The 17,283-nt window shown below is 43.7% G+C and overlaps 1 protein-coding gene and 1 pseudogene across 4 annotated transcripts in view; both read right to left on the reverse strand.

Annotated features, from left to right (window-relative positions):
* Positions 1-17,283, reverse strand: part of PPP2R3A (protein phosphatase 2 regulatory subunit B''alpha) — a 1,290,855-nt gene that overhangs the window by 736,367 nt on the left and 537,205 nt on the right. The window lies entirely within an intron of this gene.
* LOC146785363 (large ribosomal subunit protein uL1 pseudogene) lies at positions 3,010-3,654 on the reverse strand (annotated as a pseudogene).

The following is a 17,283-nucleotide window of genomic DNA, read 5'->3' on the forward strand; positions in this document are numbered from 1 at the left end:
TCTCTTGACCGCCATGAAGCCTTGCCGCTGCTTTTGCACCATCTGAGTGAAGTCCGGATAAAAGCTTACAGTAGTGTTCTGGAATGGCAGCGGGCCGGCCATCCGCGATGCTTGTAGTATGGCATCTCGATCCCTGAAATTAAAGATCCGGGCGACAATCGGCCTTGGTGGGGCCCCCACCTTGGGCCTCCCGCCAGGAACTCTATGGGCCCGTTCGACGGTAAAGAACTTGCTAAGGCCTTTGGGTGCCAGATGGTTCACCACCAGGTCCTCCACGAACAGGTCCACTGACTGCTCCTCCGAATTTTCCGGGACCCCAATGATGCGGACGTTGTTGCGCCTAGCACGGCCTTCGAAGTCCTCCAACCGGCGGGCGAAATGATCATTTGCTGCCCGGAGAGTACGGACTTCCTGCTGGAGGCCGGAGACATCGCCCAGGAGGCCGGCAGTCTTGAGGTCCAAGGACTGAACCCGCTCATTAGTTTTGCCGAGGTCGGCCCGAACCAGGTTGACATCTATCGATATGGCATCTACTTTTTGTGCCAGGGTCTCAAATTGCTGCCCAATCGAGGACTTCATCCCTTCGATGGCCCCCATGATGTCCTGCAGGGTTAATTCTGTGGAGGGGGACGCCGCATCCTTCGAGGCTTCCGACGTAGGGCCCGATTCGCCCGGGGACCCCCTCTGATGGGCATAGCGGTCCATGGTATTAGTCTGGGTGGAGGTGCCCCGCCTGGTGTTCTTGGGCTTCTGCTTTTCGGCGTCCGACCTGGTCGACATCTCAATCTGCCGTGTAGACAATCTCCTGGCCCGTACAGGGTAAATGGGCATGCAACCAGTGGCTGGCACCGCGCTCGCCCCGTCCCGGGCGCCCTGGAGACTGGAAGGCGAAATCGAAAGCGAAAGTGAAATCCCCTCCACCTCCGACGACTCCTCCCCGACCAGGCCGCTGTTGTTCAATTAGGGCACGGGCACTGTGCCAACGCAAGTCCCGGGCACCGTGCGGGGATTAGGCCCCAAACTTCAAGGCAGTATAACTTCGGTCTCCGGTGGGCGATTTCGACCCGGACAACGGTTCCCGCCTCAGCAGCAGATCCTCTCCAATAGTCCGGGCATCAAGTACAGGATAATAGACAGGATAGATGCCGGAGGGAGCGAGGGTCTCGGGAGCTCTAGGCTCACGCGGCCATCTTGATCACGCGCTAAGCTCCTCCATACTGATATCCATTTTTAACTATTGATCCTTTTTTCTAAGTAACAACACTTTCTGTTGTGCCATGCATTTTGTAATTATTAGGTCTCGCCTGACCCAGCGCATGCGCTGGTCTGGCGAGACTTATTGAGAGGGCTCCAAAAAGTGCTACCAGGCCAGCCTAGAGCTACAGTGCATGTGCGCGCGCGCTTGACCGCGATTACTTTCACTTTCGCGGCCGCTTTGATGTTAGATCGCGATCACTTTCGCGGCCACACGGCCGCTTGGCATAGCCAATAGGTCTCGCTTTTAGGACCTTATAAGTATTTGGTTATGCAACTGTTGCATGGCTAAACACTTATAAGGTCCCAAAGGCGAGTCCTATTGGCTATGCCAATGCTTGTTTGTGAAGGTGACAAGAATAAGTGACCACCTAAGGAAGCACACCCAACTAGAATGTTACTTTAACATTTTAGAAGAGTGACTTTGAAAAGGAGACCGACAATAAACAATCATCTAATTGGGCACTGGAAGGGAAGGCAAAATAAAAAGCCTGAATTTAAGCTAATACAAAAAAAAATGAAAAGCATACTTTGAACCAGCTTTGCCACAGAAGAGTAAGGAACTATTTTTAGGTGGAAGTGAACAACGTGCACAGGCTTTGTGCATTCACTCAAAGTGAAAGGAGGCAATGGGCGAAGAGGGCTGGCCCATTTCCCCAAGCTGTGGTGGACGGAAGCAAAATGTGAATGACAAACAGACCAATGGATGAAGCCGACTGATCAAAAGGTCCCCTATGTATCTATGTTTTTTTGGCTTTTTTAGAATCAGTAGTCTGGCAAAACAGCTAAACCTGTCTCAAAGGCCATGCCTAAAACTTCTAACTAGAGATTGACTACTCCAATCCCGTTTTCGGATAAAGGCAATACTGAGCTGGCAAATCAGTTCTTCAGATAATACTTCGGAACTTTAGTTACTCACCAAAGTCAACCCTTATAAATGTGTTTAGAGGAACTTAAAACTAGATAGACAGTCAATAGCTATTTTTATTTACAACTATTCGATAGAAAATCTGCACCACATTGTATTGGTGTGCTTTACATGTAAGCAGGCCCAAAAAGTTGAGAATGGTACATGCATATATTGCAACAGAGTGGAAACGGGAAGGGTGAAACTGAAAAACTGAAGTACATCAAGGGAACTAAATCACTTTTCACTCTGGGTCTGTAGAGTTGGGTTCTCAAAAGTGAGATTTTAGAAGGAGAATTAGGTTCATGAGATAAAGAAGATTTTTTTTAGCAATTTTCTAAATGAAAAAGGGTGTGTTGAGTTCTAAGCTGTGGTGGATAGACTTCCATAGGTTAGTGGCTCTCTGAGAGAAGGATTTCATCCTGATTGCTACAAGAATCCAGCGACAGGAACCCCTTGCTCCAACGGTTACAAATCTGGTTCCTTATTTTTCGCTCTCTTCAGACAGACCTTCACTGAAATTGTTCTAACCACATTCAACTTAGAGGTGACTGCTGACATCAATTGGAATAAATTAACATGTTTTTGCACCAAGGGGCAGGCACTGGAAGGGTGTCTGTTTGCTCTCTGAAAAGTAGCACTGCACGCTGCAGCTAGTATTGTGTCCTCTGTAGATTGTAACATGGGCGCGTGTATTTCAGAATCACATGACACCTGCTTCCAAAGGGGAAAGAACCCCTTCCCTACCAAACTCCCAGCCTCAGCTGTTCTGGAATAGCAGGTAAGGCCAGTGCGCATCCTTTTGTTTTTTTCAAGCTTTATAAAAATGTATTTTGTCAGAGCAGGACTTAATACAGCCGCTGGGGCTTCTGCAATGTGCTCTTGATGTACAGAGGCAGCACATTTTGCCAGCTCTTTTTCAACAGTGTGACCAAGAAGATAATGGGAAGATGTTGTACACCAGCTAATCCTCCATCATTTTAACTTGGCCAACAGCAACTGCGAGGCAGAGGACCTTTTCCATTTGAAACTTGAAGTTGGATTTCACTTCATCGACCTTTGCCACCATGTTTTCATTGTGGGGCAGGAGCAAAGGGAATTTTCCAGTTTTGTTTAGACCAGGTCTCAGGAAAAGGGGTATCCACTTATTCAGAGGATCAGAGACCAAGAAGGCATCATACTTCTTAGCCTGTTTCTTGACCAACTTCTTGTTTTTATTGAGCTTCTTCAGTGCCTCTGTGTCCATGTGGGGCATATCAACAGCCTTGGGCTCATCTCAATGTTTGCTGGTCTCCCAGGATGCAAACCAAGAACTTGGGGCAGGGGCAGGACTTGAGCCTGACTGGGCCTGAGAAACACTTGTCCTTCTGAGGGTCATAGTTCTTCAGACTAATCTGCAGCTCCACAGTTTCCAAGAACTTGCGTGGTTTCTGCTGGAAATTCTGCAGAAGTTCTACACCCCTTCGGAGTGTCACGGACACTTTGCTGCTCATCTTGGATCAGTAAAAGACAGAGGAAAAAGCCAGTGTGCATCCCTGACATGGTCCCTACAAATAGGTTAAAACCCCGATGCACACCTGTTGGGGCAATCCGCAACTTGGGAGTTATATTTAATGAAAAGCTGTCCTTGGAGTCACATGTTAATAAGACTCTGGGGACTTGTTTCTCTCTTGCAAGATCTTTGAGGAAGATTCTCCCCCTGCTACCAGTTCATGTGCATCCCCTGATAGTCAGGAGTGTGATCCTGAGCAGATTGGACTACTGTAACTCATTGCTGTTGGAATCCCCTCGATTTCTGATCGGGAAATTGCAGCGAGTTGAGAATATGGCAGCTAAGCTGGCTCTGATGCGCCCCCGTCATTCTTCCTCCACTCAGGCCCTTGCGGAGCTACATTGGCTCCCCATAACACAGAGGATTTATTTTAAGTCCCTCTGTGTTGTGTTCAAGGCACTGCATGGTATGGGTCCCCTACCTTTGCATATTAAATTTCGGTGGTATATACCCTCTCGTTGCCTTCGATCCTCCACGGCCTGCCAGGTGGGAGTACCTCGAATTAGAAGAGCTAGGTTTGGGGGACAAGCTTTTAGTGTCGCAGCTGCGAGACTATCGAATGCTTTGCCCCTGGAGTTGTGCCAGATAAAAGACCTTTTGGTCTTTCGTAAACAACTTAAAACCTGGCTTTTTCCAAATATTCAATATTTTTCCATCTGAATCCTTTATTCTTCCCCCTGGGGTTGCGCCAGCTGAATGATGTTTGGGTCTCTCGTTTACTTTTAAAACTTGGCTCTTTCCTAAAAATTTAATATCTCTATATTTGTCTCTAATTCCCTGCTTTCCCTCTTTTAGCGCCAGGATGCTCGTCGAGTTGCAGTGCGCTTTATAAGATTCTATTACATTACATTACATTACATTATATTACACTTTCGCATCTCTCCCTGCTCCCCCACCACTTGGTGCCCAAACATCTAGCCACCGAATGGCTGGGACCAGCAAAATATTTTCAGAGGTGGTTCTGAAAACTATTACCCCTCCTTAGAATTCATGCTCAACTCATGGTGCATCTGTGTCTCCTGCAATTGCTCCTACTCCTGGACATGAAGATGCTGAAGTTCTATGTTCAGGGCCTCATTATAACAAGTTACTCACACAGAACCCCACCTTGAGTAGACGAACAGAGGCACTTTTACTTAGCACCATGAGATGTCTCTAGAGAACTGCACAACATCTTTAGAGTACATGGTGTATCCTTCTTGAAATGTCCAAGCCTTTTTTCCCTACATTACCCGGGGATGATCATGCTTCACGCTGTCACATGAAGCTTGGAGATATAATATACTTTTAGAGCGCAATGAAGTTCCCAGAAGAAGTGTATCACAGGAAAAAAGAATACATTGAAGTAAGTACAATAGCATAACCCACTTTTTTGTCGAGCTCACTCGTTACGACTTGCTCCCACTGAGTCTCCTGAACTCAGAAGTAAAATAGTAACCACAATGTTATTCAATTCCAGGGGTGGCTCCTCCATTTGACAAGATGAGCATCGTCCCACAAGGCCCCAGAGCTGAAAAATAAAATGGTATTAAAGTTTATTTATTACCATTTTATTTTTCAGCAACCTTTCCTGAATGAAGTATCAGGAAGGGGCGGGGCTAGTGCTGCCGAGTGGCGGCAGCAGCAAGCTATGCGCTTTAAATTGAGCAGGTCTCTTTGGCTGGCCGACTTGGGCCAGGCAGCCAGACATTTCCATTTTGAAGGTCTCTAACCTAGCTGTTTTAGTCAGCTGGGCTAAAGAAAGCGCAGGCCTCCAGTGCTCTTAGGAGCGCTGGGAGAGCCTGCTCTATCCAATCCTGGCACTGCTTTCATGGTGAGAAAGCAGCGCCAGGATTGGGTAGTGCAATTTCCTACATCGGGAGCTTCCTGGAAGACACCCGAGGGAGGAGGACTTCGCGCTGCAAGAAGGTAAGTGAATATATATATATTTTTTTGTGCCCTTCCTCTGCCTCACCACCCTTGGTACAAGCCAGCCGCCACTGTTCTAGTCCCTAAGGACGCTTCTATCTTGTGGACAAATGGCAACCTTGTGAAAGTGACACACTTTTGCCCTGGACACAGCATTTTGTCTTTATCTTATTACATTTGCTGTGCGTTCAAAGCCAGAGGTCGAATGTCAGGCTCTGTCTTCTCAGAAACTGCTGGGTATTCGTTTAACAGAGGTTGGTGCTAGTTTTCTTTTCTGTCTACAAAGTGAGAGGATTTTGCACAGTGAACCATGTGGCATTCTAGCAGGAATGTGAAAGGAGAGGCTCTATCATGGCATTTTTTTTCCGAACACAATAAAATGTAAATACATGTAAATGTATTGTACACATATTTTAAAATATACCAGCAGTTAGGAAAGCACAAAAGAAGCACTGCTTTTATAATTCTGAAGTGGGATGGAAGCAAAAATGCTGAATAAAATCAAAATAAATCATTACACTTAACTTAGTGATGTGAAAATGATAGTCAGTCTGTGAAGTCCGATTCACACACTGGTGTTTTTGTGAGATATATATATATATATATATATATAGCACGCCCGAAACGCGTATGGCGCTTTTCCAGCTGTAACAAGCAAGGTATCACTTCTGCCCACATCAATAAAGGGTTGAACTTCCACGTGTGTGGCGTCTTCGAAGCAAGGTAAACTTGATGTACGGAGATGAATTGCGGCGAAGCCTCGTCGTGAGGATGCCCCACTGCAAGTGCGGTCCTTCGGCGCCTGTCATGCTGGGTGCCAGAGGGACGTGGAAGTCCGTTGCTGCGGGATTGATATTTGCAGTGTACCTACCTGTTTGTACAGCAGAATAACCACTTGGATACAAAAAAATTTTATGCAAGAAAGTACTGTCTGCACCCACTGGGGTTCACGAATTGAACTGCAATACCCACAAGGCATTGGGGCGCATGTCCACCAGGGCGGGCCCGAGAAATGTTTAAATGCAGCAAAGACAGTCGGGACTTTACCTGCATGCCAATGATTAAGGGCAGCACGCCCGAAACGCGTATGGCGCTTTTCCAGCTGTAACAAGCAAGGTATCACTTCTGCCCACATCAATAAAGGGTTGAACTTCCACGTGTGTGGCGTCTTCGAAGCAAGGTAAACTTGATGTACGGAGATGAATTGCGGCGAAGCCTCGTCGTGAGGATGCCCCACTGCAAGTGCGGTCCTTCGGCGCCTGTCATGCTGGGTGCCAGAGGGACGTGGAAGTCCGTTGCTGCGGGATTGATATTTGCAGTGTACCTACCTGTTTGTACAGCAGAATAACCACTTGGATACAAAAAAATTTTATGCAAGAAAGTACTGTCTGCACCCACTGGGGTTCACGAATTGAACTGCAATACCCACAAGGCATTGGGGCGCATGTCCACCAGGGCGGGCCCGAGAAATGTTTAAATGCAGCAAAGACAGTCGGGACTTTACCTGCATGCCAATGATTAAGGGCAGCACGCCCGAAACGCGTATGGCGCTTTTCCAGCTGTAACAAGCAAGGTATCACTACTGCCCACATCAATAAAGGGTTGAACTTCCACGTGTGTGGCGTCTTCGAAGCAAGGTAAACTTGATGTACGGATATATATATATATATATATATAGTTTGATCAGTAAAGCGGCAGTCTGTGAACATTTAGCGGTCAGTTCAATGGAATTGTGATGTTTGTAAATAATCGGAGTTAACATAGCATGCTATATTAACATATTTGCGACAGTGTGCTCCAAAATGCACCACTAGCTACACACAGACCACACCTTTACTACTCCCCTGGTAAATGGGTGTGACTCATTTGCTACACTTGTTCTGTGTGGCACTTCGTTTTTTTCACAATCCCTTTAATGTTGGTGATTTTTGTTCCAGCACTACTGTAGGTATGCTCGATGGGTCCCACTCAACCACACTTCTGCTGAATTCCCCTTGGTCTTGGAAAGCATTTGATGAAATAACAATGCTAGGGGCAGCAGCACACAAAATGATATGTGTAGGCCATAGCCATATATTTTTCTGGCGCCAAGTCTACCCAAAAACACTACACGTGTTTGCCTCTGTAGGAATGGTCAAACATCTGCTGCTCTTCCAGGGCAAATGGCTCCCTGTTATTTTAAAATCGATATTAGTGTATTGCACTTATAGTCAAATCATTTGAGGTTCCATTCTGCTCCCACTTTTCATCTATGCAGATGAAGCCACTTTGATTGTCAATACCGCAAATGTCCAGATGAGCTTTCTTGGACCATTTTAAATCTTCTGTTTAGGGGGAAGATCCCAGCCAGGCTGCGCACCCAACCCCCCGCAGGTGGCAAACCCCCTTTTGACTGTGCATGGCGTGGGGTTGGCCACTTGCCCTCTACCCAAACCCCCGTGGGTGTCCAACAACCCGAAAGCTGTGTGCCAGGGAGTGTTGAGAGCAGGGCCTGGGCTCCCCCACAAGTACTAGCGGGCCAGGTTATCCCAACCCTATCCCCCACATATGTTTTTTCAAAAAAATTCAGACATGGGGACCAAGTCACCATGTCCTGAATTGGTAGTCGCAACATTTTTATCCAAGTTGCAGCCAGCCAATCAGACAGCTTGGTACTGGTCAGAAAAGGCCGACGGGAGGGAAAGCTTTCTTGGCCTTCCAGAGGCTCTGCTGAACTCACGCAGGACCAACCATCTAGATATTGCTGACTTTTTACCCCTTCATGACCACTCCAAGCACCTCTTTAACCTTTTTTGAGAAATTCATGTTTAAACAGATTTACTCTAAATAATAAAAAACATCATTTCTGAAAAGGTTCTGTCTGCAAAATTTTGGGTAATTCAGTTTGGCCATATTATCTGTATTGATTTCCAAATTTTCCTATGTGAATTAATATGGAAAAACAATGTCTTGGGAGCCCCCCTTTTTTTGGCCCAGCTTGTTATGTTATGTGTATTTGTACGAGGGTATCCTGGCGCTTGACAGATCACCCAAAACTTTCCATGAAGGTGCTATGCGGATTAACTTTTTTTGTAGTGTTTCATAAAAATTGGTCACATGGCACCAAAGTTATTAGTGAGACAAAAAACACACTTCCTATAGAAACTATGATCTAACTGACTGCTCTGTATAAAATATAAGTATATAGATATAAATATAAATATACTCGTAGACAAGGTACCTGATGATCGCCGATACCAGATGGAAAGCACACTCGGGAACGGAGATTTAAAGTAAAAATACTTTATTAGTGCAGACCCCCCTTCTCTGACAGACGCGTTTCGCCTCGCGGCTTTTTCAATGTCAGTTTTTCCGTGTCATTTCGGCAGTATTTCACATAGAGCAGATGTGTCACATGGTTTTTCACTAACATAAATAATGCACTAGCCTTTCCTTATGTTTCACTACTGCAATTGGTGACCATCTTGTAATGTAGTGTTTTTGCATGTGAATTCTATACTGTCCCTTTAATATAAAAGTGTGTGAGTGTAAAACAATTCTATATATACATACAGAATATAAAATAATTATTACAAAACAATTAATTGATTAATAAATCATACTTTTAGAAAAAATATATATATTGGGATCAACTTAAGGTCATGGAGATTCTCAGTTCTTTGGTTTACCCAGTTGCATCTATGTTAAATTCAATGTGTAATGTCTGAAGTGATGGCAATTTAAGAAAACTGCCAGTAACTATTATTTTGAAAATTGTACATGTGCCTATTTTTTCTTTTTCTCTTCCGAGACCCAATTAGTGTCATAATTGTGCCCTTAATGGGCAATTCAACAGGCGGTAACTTCATTTCATAAAGCTTTTCAATTATCCACGTTTTCGTTCATTATATGGGCATGATGTTATATTCCAACTCATTAATTAATCATATGTCACATCTTTCTTTGGAAGAAAATCAATCCTAAGGTATTCTGAATCTGCAATTGGTATCCTACGCTTCTAAATGTACCCAGAGCTCTTCATCATTGTTGAGCCCTATTGGGGCCTTTGTTTGGAGATCTATAATGTATCTAGACTCCAAAATGCGTAGCTTTTTAATCCTGTCACCCTCTCTCTCTCCTCTCTCCACCTGGTCTATACAAAAGTATTTTAGGAGATCTCGATCACTATGATGAAATTGTTCGAAGTGACGTGCCACTGCATAACTAGCATCTTTATTTGTTATGGCACTCATAAGTTCTAAAATGCGTTTTTTGGCTGGGTTGATTGTACTACCAATGTAGCGTTTCTGACATGGGCATTCTAGACAGTATATTACATGATCCGAATTACAATTGAGGAGTTTTTTTATGACTCTTACTGGTCTAGGGTCCCCTGGTCTACCAGTGTAGGTCGTGGTTTTCTTGCTAAATTTACAAGCCTTACAGCGTAGGCATGGAAAAAACCCTGAGATGTTAAGTCTATTTTTAGTTGTTGTACTGGGATTAAAATGGCTGTGTGTTAGATGATCCCTTAAAGATTGGCAACGTTTGTAGGTTATTAGAGGGCGAGACGGTAAATGTTTTTTTTAAATATTGTCCGTCTGCAGAATATGACAATTTTTTTGAAAAATGTGCACCACAGCATTGGATCTGTTGTTATAAGTGGTGATAATTCGTACATCATCATTCTTGGTGTCAGGTATTTTGGGTTTGGTCACCAATAGACTTTTCTGTTCGAGCCTATCGACTCTAACCTCGGCTTGTCTTAAAATGGAATCACCATAACCGCGACTTTGAAATCTTTTCATTGCTGCATCCTTTGCTGCTATAAAATCATTATAGTTCGAACAATTGCGTTTAATTCGCAATAGTTCTCCAAATGGGATGTTTCTAATCATACTTATAAATATACATATAGCTATATGGCTATGAGAGAAGGTAGTTAAAATCCATGGTGGTTCTGTTCATAGTTTAGCATACTGAAAAGTAACTTCAAATTAAAAATGATTTAGTGTGATTCCAGATTATTATTGCCATTATATTGTCTGAAATAAATATTGTGCCCTACGTATCGTTCATCAAAATATTGCCCCAATGGAGTAGATACAGAAGATCTACACCTATGGGGACATGATATTTAAGATGCAATATTTATGTCAGATAACATTTCTGTACCTAGTATTTTGTCAAACAACATTTCTATATTGAAATGAAAAAATACAACATACTAACACAATTGGAAAATAAAATATAGATATCGATTTCTGTAGGCAATTGAAACTTTTAAAAATGTAACTCGCCACTGATATTTTATGGAAATTTATATAAGAAAAAGTGGGCATGTCTGAGAGATGCTTATAGCTTATTGACTTTGCAAAACACATTGTTCGATTAAAGAAATTCAGAAATAAATTCAAACTTATGCACTGAATTTGGAAGTATGTTTACGAACTTACTGATCATACGCCTGGTGGTAAATGATCTTTGAACTAAATTAATTTGTATATTTAACATTTGCCTGCTAAAGGTGCAAACTGTGCTTAAAGATTACCACAGTATGTGGCTGCTCATTGATGTTTTCTTTTAATGTGCATTTCTGACCTCTTGATGAGGTGATTTGCACGTGCTCAGCTGTGGACCTTACTTACTCCCTCCACATTATGTCAACAAATAGTATGTGCATCGATCGACAGCTGAGCACTAGACGTGTCTTCTAGGTGGGTGCCTTACACAGAAAAATAACCCCAACCTGGGATGTGTCTGGCTTAGATTCTAAACAATGTTTTGTAATTAAAGTAGGCTGGTTCATGTAGGTTACAAAATGTAGATTTATTTAAGAAGATATCTCTTAGGTTACAGGTCATAAATAAATGCCCGATCAGGAGCAGCATCCTCACTACTCAGCCCTCTCTCTCCAACTGACACTGTGACAGGCACTCATCAACATTCCATTACATCACGCACACACTGGCTGAGCAGCCGGGAACTGAGAAACTATTGAAAGGATGCATTATACCAACATCAGGTTACATCGCTTTCCCTTAGAAAAATACATGAAAATACAACAGGACGCAAGGTGGAAAAATAAAACAATCAATAAGTCTTAAAACATTATTCAACCCTATAAACTTTTCAGACAGCCCCCATAACAACACCTTCACACCCACAAATATGTGACTACAAAGTATGTGATAGCTACATATAATCTTACACGGAAGGATGGTTCCTCAAACTCTGAATGAGGAAACAAAGATGGACCACAATACAGCATGGATAATTCCTCAACCACTGAAGGAGGAATCAAAGGTGGACTACACCCAGGGTCGGACTGGCCGTAGCAGGTACTGGGCATTTCCCCGGTGGGCCGCTACGGTGGGAGCCATTTTTTGGCCTCTGGGGGGCTGTTTTTATTACGGGGTTCGGCAATATCGGCCCCCTGTAACAAAATCGGCTAAACCCGGCCCTAGCAAACAGCTCGGCCGAACCCCCCTCCAGCCTAGCAGTTTACCAGGGCCGGTTTTGGTTCCCAGTTCGGCCCTGACTACACCACAACAAGGAAACCTACCTATCCTTAAACACGGAGGAAGGACGTACAGTAAGCTCAGGGTGTAACACAAGACTCCAACAATCCTGAACCACTGTGGAAGAACTTCTGCACCTATAGGGTGCAACATAGCATAACCCTCTCAACCATAACAATATTCAACCACTGAGGAAGGACTCGACAAACTTTGGGTGCAACACAACATGACCCCAACTAACTTCTCCTTAACCCCTGAGGGAGGACAATACAAACCAAATGAATCTCAACAATTCACCTCAACCATGGCAATCTTTAACCCCTGAAGAAGAACTCTTGCAACCTAGGGTGCAACACAGCATTGACCCCAACTAACACCTCCTCAACCCCCGAGGAGGAGAAAGAACAATATACACCTGATGTATCTCAAACAATGCATTCCCACCGTGACAATCATTAACCCCTGAGGAAGGACTCTCATAAATTTAGGGTGCGACACAACATGACCCTTACAACATCTCCTAAACCTCTGAGAGAGGATCATCTTAAATAATGAACTGTAATGACTCTCACCCCTTCTGCATACATGTGCAAGTTTAAGGTGTATCCACACAGACGCCCATAGACACTTCCTTGGACTCTTGCATCCAATAGAACCCCACACAAAACAGAAATATTATGGCAACTAACATGTAGCATAGAGTTGCTCAAAATTTTTCAAAATAATATCATACTTAAACATTCAGTATAGCATTTAGTAAAATACACTTGACAGCATCTTCCAAGATCACAACATTAAACATTATTCTCTGCAAAGTTACTCAAATCCTCAACCCCGGTGAGAGACTCCTCACCCAAACACATCACAAACCCTCTCCTCTCTTGTGAGTGACATCTCACTTAAACATTCACATAGTAAACTGACTGTAGGCCCAGAGGTACACAGATCCGGCACAAAATGCTCACGCTCCTAACGGCATGCAAAGTACAGTGAGAGCTAAAAGAGTCACACACTGCCTATAATTTATTTACGATGGGGCCGAAAATAAGCCTCAACCACAGTTCCAATGCTACCAGTACACTCTCCACCAAGACTGCTGCACAATACTGCATAAGCCATCAGTTAAACGCTCATCAGCTACGATTCAACCGTTCAAAGTTAAACACAGTCTGCAATTCATGCTGGTTCACTCACCACCGGTATCCCTTCAGTAATGTCAGTCAGAATCAAAGTGCATACATCAACAGGTCCATCGCCCTCATACTTCCGTTGACCATAGGCTCTCCTAAACGTTCCATGACATCACTCTCACACTGGCTGAGCAGCAGGGAACTGAGAAACTATGGAGAGGAGGCATTATAGCAAATTCAGGTTACAACACAATCCTCGGCAAAACCAAAAGGTCTGGATTATTTTGGGGTATTTCTTTTGTTTTAATAATATGTATGTGGTTATTTGGTAAGCACAAACAAACAGAAAGCATACGTAAGCAAACACATACAGACACATGCAGTTAGACAACATACATATGGGCATATGCAGTCAAGTTTGGTTACTGGATGAACTGAGCAAGATGGATTCTTAGCTTTGTGGGTGTATACACGGATGAAGAGATAGATGGTTTTATGGCTGAGGTGCATACAATAGTATGTGTGCTTTGAATTGGGACTGACACCCCAAAGCCACATTTCTGGGATCATTCTAAATGTAAATGGCACTCCAGCACAACAATATGCTGAAGGAGCATGACTGGAAGGTCTTCTCAATGTATTTTTTTCTTCATGTATTTATATGATCCCACAAAACTACTTAAGCTGTCTTAAGGCCAGACTTAAAAATGGCCAATTAAGGGGGGTAGGAAAAAAACACACATGTATGAATTATGCCGAGTATAATGCTCAGTGCTGAAGTTCCTTTGGTATTCTTGAACAAATTGAACTGTTTTTTTTGGGAACATCAAAGTGAGTTGCTGGGTAATTTCTCTCTTTCACAGTTCTGTTTTGCACACATCTAAGGGACCGGCTCGCCAGCCCCACGTAGTTGTGAATAATTTCTCTCTTTGCCACAGAGGCTGAATGTCATTCAAAACAAGCATTGGCATAGCCAATAGGTCTCGCCTTTGGGACCTTATAAGTGTTTAGCCATGCAACACTTGATGTTGTTGCACAAAGGATATTGTGCTGGATAACTTCAGCACAATATACTTGGTGCAACAACATCAACTGTTGCATGGCTAAACACTTATAAGGTACAAGATTTAGCCATGCAACAGGTGATATTGTTGCACCAAGGATATTGTGCTGCAAAACGAAATACTTATAAGGTCCCAAAAGCGAGACCTATAGGCTATACAAATGCTTGTTTTTATACTGGAACCACGGTCAGTAGTGCAGTCAGAGCTTACAAAATGTACTTAGAGCGCTCACCCTAATAGTAAAGGCTTTCAATTATTGAACCTTACATACAAGTTTGAACAGCATTAAAATATGGAGAAAAAAATATTACCTTAACTGCAGACAGTGCTCTTTCCTGACCCATAATGTGGTACTACAAACTAGCAGCCAAATGGTTTGTGCTGCAGGAGTTTGGGCCTACTTGTGACAAGGACAAAATACACATGAAAACTTGTTGCCCTTGACCCCAAACAATATGTCCTGGGAGTGGGCTATAGGAATTCCACATCCCTGAAATGGCTACATTAGTTCTTCATTACGGAAGATTGTCACGTGCACTGATGCGACAGGCCTGCCACCATTTGTGTTAAGCAAGCACTAAGCCAAGATCAAAATATAACCCTGCTTGGTTGTGTTGTTCTGGGGTGGACTTATGGTCAAAAGATGAGGTACGGAACAGATGCATGTAAGGACTATTAGGATGTGAAATGGGGGGTGAGAGTAGCTGAGATAGAATTTGATGACTGGGTGCATGTTAAACAAGCATTGGCATAGCCAATAGGTCTCGCCTTTGGGACCTTATAAGTGTTTAGCCATGCAAAACTTGATGCTGGATAACTAAACACTTATAAGGTCCCAAAGGCGAGACCTATTGGCTATGCCAATGGTTTTTTTTTTTTTTAGCTATGTAACAGGTCACTTCGGGCAGGGTTCCGGGTCGCAATGAGAGATCGTTTATAGCACACAGAAGCATCACGTTCCAGGACCTCAGCAGGGTCGCTTATGATTCCCCGCTTATACAGGGTACAAGACCCAGCAGCCGAGGCTCGACTGATTCTTTGGGGTCGGCGCCAACGTGCATTTACAACCAAAAGCACTGCCCACATGCAAAACACATAACGGAATACTACCCACAAGAAGCTGCCGGGGTAACAATCATTTCCAACTATTACACTAGCATTCAAAAAATGTAATAGTGGCTTGCTATAAACAAACAGGCAAAACCAATAGGTCATGCTAGCATTTGGAGTCCCGACTAAATAATTTAGTGAAAAGTGAGCTGCTGTGGAAAAAAATAGCTTTCTCTTTTTAATTAATCTGAGAGAGAAACAAACTAGAGCGTGATGCTTTGTGTTTTTGAGATGACCAAAGATCCCTCATACATTAACAAGCACTCAGGGCTTAGTCCAGCCACATGACACCCACTCCTGGAAAGTAAGGCGGCTAAAGCTTTTCAATACTAATAAAAGAAATACTAAATACTGCTACATAATATAGACATACAAAGACATGCAAAAAATCGTATTTAAAAAAGGCAATCGTACTGTATGCCGCCAGTTTGTCAGGTATGATTAGTGTTTTTATGTCCTTGTCAACAAAGGCAGTCGCTTTTCGTTTGTTTTCCGGGTTCACATAGAGCTAAACAACTAACCTCGAGACGGGACACCATTTCTAGTTTGTCCTGTGAGCTATTTATTGTTTGTGGGCAACGGGGCTGAGGGAGCAGCGTCTGCTTTGCCCAGCCACTGCTGAGGGCGCAGTGACAGAGCACGGCCAGTTCCTCCGAGCTTCCCTTTGCTTAAAAGGGCGTCATGGGCGAAACCTGTTTTGACGCTCTGTCCCACACTTTTCTTTGGACCTAAGTCGCAGGAAGGCTGCTTGCCTCCAGAAAGCCTCTGAGTCTGTGTCCTGTGGGCTCAGGATGCATGACGAGGTTGAGCCTTGCCTGTGTTGCCCCTGTTACTGCAACATCTGAAAGCTTCCGGCGTCTCTACTCCGGCAATGATTGGTTCCGGAGTTTTGAGGTCATGTCATTCCTGACCTGGAGACGCGCAAAATTGCGAGTTGCATGAGTTTATCGCTGAAGCAGGTGAAATCCCGTATGAAGGCACCAGAGCAACAGTGCCACGTAGGGTTGCATTTGAGATTTTCACTTTGCAAACATATAAACAATGCAATGCATATTTTATAGGTGGGCGAGCTATCAAATTAACTGGAAGGTCCGAGCCAAGGGTCGACTGTTGCTCTAAGAGCCCGTGCATGAGTGAACCCTGAAAATAGTTGGCACATAATCGTGTGAGATCTTTTAGAATGCAAACGTATGAGCATTTTAAACACTCAGAAGTGTTTCCCATTTTAGACCAGATTATTATTAAAAGTGATCGTTTTTAAACAGGAACTTGAAACCTCTCTGCTCCCTGGCGACCAGGTCATATTGAATTAAGTGTCAGTTGTCATCTGTACCCTCTATGTGCGCTAATTTCTTTTTTATAGGTGGAGCAACATTATAGTCAATCGAGCACAAGAGGTTTTCGATCATCGCTTACTCTGACTGCAAGTTTTTAAAGGTGCTGTCATGTTTGTTAACTAAGACAAGCATTGGCCGCGTGGCAGTAAAAGTAACGCCGCGCGGCCGTAAAAGCGAAAGTCATCGCGATTGCGATTGCTCTGAAAGCGAATGTGATCGCGATGGCGCGCTAAAGCACGAGTTTTCAAAGTGCTGCTGGCGCGTGCACGCTCGTGTGAACGTAAGCGCTAGGCCAGCCAGCAGCACTTTGTCTCATCTACAAAATGTCTCTCCGAGCCAGCGAGACCTAAAAAGTATGGGAACTGTGATCCGGAGTAGAAAGGGGGCGTGGCCAGAGACATGGTTAAAAAAAAAAAAAGAACAGAATATTCTGCAACTATTTTGCCTTGGGCATTCAGGTAAATACCTATAAAATAAAACACATACAGTTTACACCTGAAATTTAAAAATATATATTTAGG

Source organism: Triturus cristatus, chromosome 11, assembly GCF_964204655.1.
Source record: "Triturus cristatus chromosome 11, aTriCri1.1, whole genome shotgun sequence".
NCBI classification, from domain to species: domain Eukaryota; kingdom Metazoa; phylum Chordata; class Amphibia; order Caudata; family Salamandridae; genus Triturus; species Triturus cristatus.